We start from the raw sequence: 7222 nt of genomic DNA, 5'->3' as shown, positions 1-7222 counted from the left end.
CTACAGGTGCCATTTCAACGCTATTTAGTGTTTTTCAGTATGGAGATCGCATTCCAATACAAAAAACTTGGTGTTGCCATTTGATATTTTCGAAATTTTCTCACTGTAACTGTAACTGTTAGAGTGACACTGTTGTTTTCCATATTATTCTTGAGCGCATACATCAAAATACCTTATGCCAAAATTTCATTCAGTTTCTGTGAATGGCACGATAGTTAGGGGCCCATATGTCGGGATAGTTTTTTTATAATCACCCCGAATATATATATATGGGCCTATAAGTTTCGCCAACATATTAGTTTTTTTTCATAGTAGAAGCTTAGGCACATCTTGTTTAAATGATTTTTTTCCACTTCTATTACCGTGAGTGCGGGGCCCGGTCGCACACTAAGGGCAACTCTACCTTGAGATAATTTACCTGTTCTAGGACCTTTTGAATTACTCTCTGTGCTCTAAGGTAAGAGTGCTCAACCTTTAGGAAAATGGGGTTACTTCATTGGTTTGAAAACGTGTCATGGGTCACATAAGGGACCTGGAACACCGCAGCAGGTCACTTAAGTGATATAGAAATTAACCGCGGATGATGTGGAAAGTGCCGCGTTTGATTTGGAACCTTGTGCGGGCCGGTTGAGTCATCTGTAAATGTGCAACAGGCCACTCAAGTGCTCTGGAACTGCGCCGCTGGTCGCTTAACTGCTGTACAACTGTGCTGCGGATCACTCAAGTCATCTATAAAAATGCCGCAGGTCACTTAAATTAACTTGCAATGTGCCGCTGGTTATTTAAATGATCTGGAAATGTTCCGTGTCACTTTAGTGATCTGGAAGTGCACCGTGTGTCACTTTAGTGATCTGGAAATGTGCCGTGTCACTTTAGTGATTTGGGAGTGCGCCGTGTCACTTTAGTGATTTGGGAGTGCGCCGTGTGTCACTTTAGTGATTGTAAATGTGCCGTATGTCACTTTAGTGATTGTAAATGTGTCGTGCGCCTCCTAGATGCTCTGCAACTGTGCTGCAGTACACTCAAGTCATCGTAAAAATGACCTGGAGCATTTTTACGATGTGGAGTGAGTCACTTCAGTGACCTGGTAATGTACCGTGGGGGCTGCTTGAGTCGAGGTATAAATAACCACATACGCACATCAATATTTCCAATCTCGTCACGACGCCCCATACGAAGGTTCGCGGTACCCTTAGGAGCCGCGACTCCCACTTTAAGAAACATTGACCTAAGTGATATAAGAGGAAACTGCTCTGGTCACTTGAGTGATCTGGTAATGTGCCGCTTAGTTCATTTTTACGAAATTAGCTTTGACAGCACAGGCTCCCATCAGATGACTCCAAGGGCCACGCCATGGGTTCTGTGTACTAAAGAGATTCGTTGAAAAGATTCTCTCACGAAACATTATTCATATTCTCGAGTGACCTGCTGGGGCTATGCTGAGAAAGCTATAGCACAGATCGAGATTTTAAATTAGAATAAATGACGTGTGAGCAATCTTAAAATTTCTACTTTGGATTATTGCACTCCATCTTAAATATTTAAAATACTGCTAAATCTCTTACTGTTTTGCACTATGTAAAACCCTTTTAGAACTGATGTGACCATATTAAAAATTTATTTAGAAAAGGAATGGGATATTGACGGAAATGCACCGTTCGCTACATTGTGCTTAGGAGAAAACAGTGAATTTTCATTCAGGTAATATTTCAAAATTAGTTGCAAATTTTTGCAACCGACACGGCGCTGCAGTCTTCAAAACTAAAAACACGATGTTTTCAAAATATTCCACCATTTGCTGCAACGCACTTAGGGCGTGTGACAGATTCGGTCCCCGCGCGGTGCCCCGCGTATTAAGGAGGGTCTTGCACTCACGGTAATAGAAAAGCATACAATCTACAGTGTGAAACCTCGCTACAACGATACTCGATATGACGTCACACTATTTTCACAGCTACAACGATACTCTATATCAGCGGTTCTCAACATTTTTTTGACTCGCGGAGCCCTATCCAGTATATAATTTCTATGGCGGAGCCCTATTTGCCCCTTTTTTTGTAAATACTTTTTATGTCAGAGCCTTGTCGGCCTCTTTTATTTATTTATCCATTAAATTTACCGATTTATATTATTTTTCTCGAGTCGCCGCGGAGCCCCTCGCAGGTGCACACGGAGCACCGGTTGAGAAACCCCTGCTCTACATAACGATAAATCTTTTTCAGCTGCAACGATATTGGATATAACGATAAATCTTCTTACAACGATACCTATCTATCTATATAAAATTGATTTTCTGTGTGTCTGTGTGTGTGTGTGTTCTCTATACAAATCTACAATTTTAGATCGATCGTCGCCAAATTTTGCATATATACCAAATGGGACCCGACTTGAACGATAGGCTACTTTAAAATTTCGTCAGCGCAGGGCAAATGCCCCAAACGGACAAAAACCTGTCGGGCAACAATGGTTTTTGAGCCTCAACAATCACTTTCCGAACGTTTACTTTGGTTACCGTAGTTCCCTAGCAATGCGTTTCAGACGTGTATATGCCTTTACAATGGTTTGTCACTTCTCTAATCCTGTTACCATATGTATAATAGTTTATGCCTTTATGATGGTTTGCCACATTTTCAATCCTCCCAGTAATGAGACTTTTTCAATAGATGCCATAATCATTATCAGCATCACTTTGAGGGTCAGGCAAACGATGATCCCCATAGAAATCAGTGTTAAAATTGCCAATTTTACTGTAGAAATTCGGAAATTTGGTGGGGGTTTTCCGCCACATCAAAAATTTTAAAAATTTTATTGAATTCTAGATTTAATATGAAGTGATTAGCCGGACCTACTTTGAGTTGGACATTCATGCAATAACATTGATTTCAACCATTTATTTAGATCTTCTCAAACATGAAAATTAATGTCTCCGTATTGCGTCTTTTAATATTCAACTGCATAAATTCATATGGTTTAGGATGTTTTAAAATAACGGGCCCGTGAAAAGTACATCGAAAAAATTCCACAGCTTTAATTAAGCATTTTTGAAAGCTGAAACTGGCAGATGGGTAACTTAACTTATAAGTTCAGGGTGTGGGGGGGGGGGGGGGGGTGATATCGAAAACTCAGCGCCCCTTAAAAAGGGGAAAATATATATATTCATTTCTACGTTTCTTTAAATCTGGATTTATTTATTTCATGAGTCACGCAAGAAGTCGCAATATTGGTTAACTATTAGACACGGTTTGCATGTCCGTCAAAGAAAGAGAGAGATATCACGTGATCCAAAAAGCCTCACTGAAGAAAACCCGGGCAACGCCGGGTATTATAGCTATATGGAATTTCTGTTGTCGCTATAACCGAGCTTAACTGTATTTAAGACTTTATTTCGAGGTTAATTCTTTTTATTTCTCAAATAACAATGCATTTTAAAATGCAGTCAAATCTCAGTATAACGGTATCACATATCCGGCCGAAGAAAAAATTATATTGTGTATCAGGGGTTTTTTTCCAATCTATATGTTGTGACTCAAAGGGATCGTAAGTTCTTCTGAGATGAGTCGTACACATCCACTATAACAATGCGATTATAAATTAATTTGTTATGCCATAGGTTTCAGGTACATCTTAACGCGATTTCAGAGACCTGAGATCAGAAAATTTCGCTTCGCGAGGATTTATATGAATAGGGAATCGGAAGAAAAGAGTGTTTGAGAGAGAGAGAATCTCATTTGCTTTTTAAATTTAAATCCGAAGATATTATTGAAAGAGCTAAGATTTTTCTGAAGAAATGGAAAATCAATCAGAAGGGAATTAATAAAAATCAATCCATTAGTAAATATATAAATTTTTGCCTCTAACTTTTAATTATAGTGGATCCTACTTATAAGGTTTTTCAAAAAAACTGCCATAAAAAACGTTGTAAGCGGGAAAACACTTTAAACAGGAAACCTTAATGAGAATAATTTATGGAGTTGGGACGACGAAAATAAGTCAGACTAAGTGGAAAAACGTTCTAAATGGGAACATTATAAGCGGGATCGACTGTATACTTGCGATAGATTTATTACATGTGCGACATTCCATATGTTAAATTCTCAGTGTTAATGGGCTTCTTTGCAAGCTTTTCCTACTAGTAGGCAATGAAAGTAAATGAACCTTTGGATAGAGAACATGTTTTTAGAAATGAATTATTTATTTGATTCACAGCGATACCTCCTCCTGCCCAGAACATGGCCCGCTGCTCTGTCTCAACGAAGAGATATAAGCCGGTGATCAAAGACACTGAGGGCATGTTGGAAAAAATTCATACAAATACCAGTGAATTATGAGGGAAGGGGGGGGGGGAGCATACTTTTTTTCGAGAGGGACCCACTTTCACTCAAGAGGGACACAGATTTTTTTAATACCCTGGGTCCCGGGAACCAGGTAAATTAGAGTACAGCGGCATCTCTGCAACATGATCGTTACAACGCGCGTCGACTGCAGAATGATCGTTACAACGAGCGTCGACTGCAGAATGATCGTTACAACGAGCGTCGACTGCAGAATGGTCGTTACAACGAGCGTTGACTGCAGAATGGTCATTACGTTAAAACATTCGGAATTTTGTCGGTCGCTGTAACATCTTATAACGAAAGTTCACTGTATTCAGTGAATCCCGCATATAACGTTCTTCCGAAAAAAAAACCCCGTTATTATAAAAAAAAGTCGTAAGAGAGAAAATGTCGTAATGGGAAATCTGGATGAGTATTAGTAATAGTTGGGACCACGAGAACAAAGATTACAAAGCGGGAAAAACGCTCTAATAGGGAACGTTATAAGCGAGATTCACTTGTTTCTAAAATATATTAATATACAGTAAATAATTTCGCGGATACAGGCATTTCTTCTGCAGAGGGGAAGGGGTGACTGTTAATCGGGGGGTTCGAAATGCACACTTTTATTATTATTCGGCCGTAAACGAGGGCGACCGCATCTGAGGGGGGGAGGGGTGTTCGCTAAGGTTGGGGGAGAGGGCAGGGATGTAATTTCCCGTATTTTTTAATGTTCAAATATTGGCAGTTTTTTCCCGCACGTAACGAGAATGAAAAATAATATTTTTCGCGATTCCTCCTCCCCGTAAATTTTAACGTTCATTTTCAGGCTCATGATACGGTGCATCGACGCTTTTGATTTATAGCGTTTTATTGCAACTTCCAGCGGAACTTCATCGAGTTCTTATTTTATATATTTGGATCTTCTTTTTTTCTCCCGTTTTCGTGATTTGTTGCAGGTTTTTTTTTTTCCCCCTGCTTGTGGAAAAAAGAAGAAACACAGGAGGAAAAAGAATGTTATTTTTCACAAAAAAGAAATGAAATATTTCTGCTTTTCCCTCTAGAGAAAAATTTCCAGTTCATACTCGAGCAAAGAAACCGACTCTCGCAAGGTTTTAGTTTTCGCTACAAGTACCAAATATTTTTCAATTTGGCCCTTAACGCAAGGGGGGTCTTCCATTGAGTATGATACTGTTGGATTTTCGATCGGGGTTCTTGAGTGGTATCGCATTCTGCAATTGACAGTCATTTGCGTTTGTTACAAAAAGCAAAAAGCTAAAGGCAATCGCACCGTAGACATCATTGGCCATCTCGGCCACTGTGATTTACGAAGGTTTTTTTTTTTTTTTTTTTTGACAACTGTGGCTATTGCGAAGATATATTTTGGAAAGAGAGAAAATTAAACTGTGTGCCCCTGCGGGGAATCGAACCCACGTCCTTTCACTTTCCGGGTGAACGCCCTAGACCACTAGACTACAGAGGCACCGAGCCTCTCAATATTTCCTTAGGAGCTCGTGTACACTGAAAGGGACCGTACATGGACGGCCGGACCAGACTCAGTCCCCGCTGACGCTGCCACCAGATGGCGACTTATACAAGGATGACGTCACTCTCCGCTACCATACGAAGGTTTTTTAACACAACTGGCTGTTGCGAAGATATATTTCGGAAAGAGAGAAAATCATCCGGAAAGTGAAAGGACGTGGGTTCGATTCCCCGCAGGGGCAGTTGAAAAAATTTTCTCTCTTTCCAAAATTATCTTCGCAACAGCCAGTTGTTAAAAAAACCTTCGTATGGTAGCAGAGAGTGACATCATCCTTGCACTGTGATTTAGTTATTCAGGTAAAGATTGCAAGTGATAATTATACTGAGAGACAGCGATTCATTAGCATCACTGTCTTCTTCAATCCCTTCAATCTCTCTTTGTCACACATACAGGGTATTTCAGAAAAGACTCCCAAAGTCAGAGTTTCTCAACCTATGGTTCGCGGACCAGAAATGGTCCTCAAGAAGACTACATAAAATTATTCGCTCGTTGTGATTAGTGATATCGATATATGGGTTCAAATAAAATTATACTTTCATACTCAGGTTCACCATACATCATCAAAGAGAATGCAGGAAATTACTATCCGAAATACAAGATGTCACTAAATTTTGCAAAAACTTTCAATTTGCTAATTACTGCTAAAATTTCTGAAGATGTAGAAATAAAGGGGCTGCTACAAATCGCAACAAACTAAAATGTATTTAGCGAAAAAATATTCAAATGATCTAATAACCATATTCCATTGAAAAAAAAAAATTTGGTTGATTAGGACCTTAAATAACAATCCGTAAAATATCGCCGTCTCCAAGAAAATTGTCAGAAGTAGTCACAATCACCAACCGTAATCAAAATTCCAAAAACAAAAATTCAGGAGAAAACGTTGTCAGAACTTTAGTATAAATACATCACTAATGCAAATAAATAACGTTGAAAAAACAGGACAAAGGTATAAAAAGATCAGAACAATGAAAATTACGGGTTTGTCCCGTAATACGGGACACAAGTGGTCCGTCAAATTTTTTCACTCATTTTACTGGTCCTTGTTTTCAGAAAGGTTGAGAAACACTGCCCTAAGTGATAGGTGAAAAAGATGAAACAAGTAGCTCGTTTGAGCGGAGGGGGGTGGGACAGGCCCGGAATTCTAAATACACCGATTTTCAAAACTATTCCCTATTTTAAATAATAGATGGCGCCGCAGTTAACTTCTTTCTGGTTTGGCTATCAAAGGTATGGTTGCCAGACTTCATCTTCTTTTGTCTTTTTGAGCGTTCTCCTACGTTTTAGAAAATCCGCCCTATTGTCCTCATTTTCTCTCAGGGATTTCTGGCATTATTTTTCTTTTTCTTCTGGGAAATTTATT

General features: G+C 39.3%; 1 non-coding gene across 1 annotated transcript; it reads right to left on the bottom strand.

Annotated features, from left to right (window-relative positions):
* Positions 1-5722: 5722 nt before the first annotated feature.
* TRNAS-GGA (transfer RNA serine (anticodon GGA)) lies at positions 5723-5796 on the bottom strand. Its single transcript has one exon. It is a non-coding gene; the product is annotated as a tRNA-Ser (tRNA).
* Positions 5797-7222: the final 1426 nt, after the last annotated feature.

This window comes from Pholcus phalangioides, unplaced genomic scaffold, assembly GCF_987345545.1.
Source record: "Pholcus phalangioides strain wild (caught in Gottingen) unplaced genomic scaffold, Ppha-v1.0 ptg000008l_1, whole genome shotgun sequence".
Classification (NCBI taxonomy): domain Eukaryota; kingdom Metazoa; phylum Arthropoda; class Arachnida; order Araneae; family Pholcidae; genus Pholcus; species Pholcus phalangioides.
This window is presented reverse-complemented; position numbering and strand designations above follow the sequence as displayed.